Source organism: Crocodylus porosus, unplaced genomic scaffold (assembly GCF_001723895.1).
Source record: "Crocodylus porosus isolate Cpor-Errol unplaced genomic scaffold, CroPor_comp1, whole genome shotgun sequence".
Lineage (NCBI taxonomy): Eukaryota > Metazoa > Chordata > Crocodylia > Crocodylidae > Crocodylus > Crocodylus porosus.
This window is the reverse complement of record NW_017728943.1, coordinates 51,614,263-51,615,127: the sequence shown is the minus strand read 5'-3', so window position 1 is coordinate 51,615,127 and position 865 is coordinate 51,614,263. Positions and strand designations below refer to the sequence as shown.

Sequence of the window (865 nt, the reverse complement as noted above, 5' to 3'; positions counted from 1 at the left end):
GCTTTCAGTAATCAATACCTTTGTAAGGAAGTGTTTGTGGCGTATTTACTGAAGCAGGGAATGGATCTCATGTCCACTGTCTTCCACTGGATTGCCCTAAGCACTAGGGGTGGGGTAATGCTCCCCTCCCCATTCACTTATACCTCGAATTTGAATGGAAGACAATGAAAGAAGCCATCTCTACAACAGCGCATAGCTTGATGATTAGGCCCTCCTTTGCAATTATACAAAGCCTAATTAGAATCTCTTCAGGCAGAGAAAGGAATTCAGTCTGGGTCTCCCACACCGTGGCTGATTACTCTACTACTGACTTATTAGTCAACGTTAGTGTCCTCTTGCAAGCAAACACAATGAGCACTGAAGCAATGATTGCCTGACATCAACTTCATTGGGTCAGCCATGTCATCCAGATGTACAACTCACTCCTGAAGGAAGTTTTATTCTTCCAGCTCAGTCAAGGTGTACACTCAAGAGGAGGGCAGAGAAAACACTTCAAGGATGTTCTCAAGGTCGTCTTGAAAAAATGTAACATTGACATCAATTTGTGGGAGCCTATCTTCCAGGACAACCCCAAGTGGAGGAAGAGTCTGCTGCAAGGTATCTCAGTCCTTTGAAACCTTATGATAACAACAGGAGAAAGAAAAGGGAGAGCAGCATAGACACTGTATCAAGGACAGAATCAAGAATCCAGAGCCACTTCCCCCACCCCCCAACATGGAAACACGTGCCAAAGTTAAAACAGAGTCTGTCTATCCCAGATTGGCCTCATTAGCCATATTTCATAGATTTCATAGACATTAGGGCTGGAAGGGACCTCAGGAGATCATCGAGTCCAGCCCCCTGCCCAAAGGGCAGGAAGTCAGCT

At 45.4% G+C, this 865-nt stretch overlaps 1 long non-coding RNA gene across 1 annotated transcript in view; it reads right to left on the bottom strand.

Moving 5' to 3' along the window:
* Positions 1-323: 323 nt before the first annotated feature.
* LOC109319207 overlaps positions 324-865 on the bottom strand; it is a 16,823-nt gene continuing 16,281 nt past the window's right edge. Inside the window, exon 4 of the long non-coding RNA XR_002103411.1 lies at positions 324-334. This is a non-coding gene — a long non-coding RNA (uncharacterized LOC109319207). The remainder of the gene's footprint in view (positions 335-865) is intronic.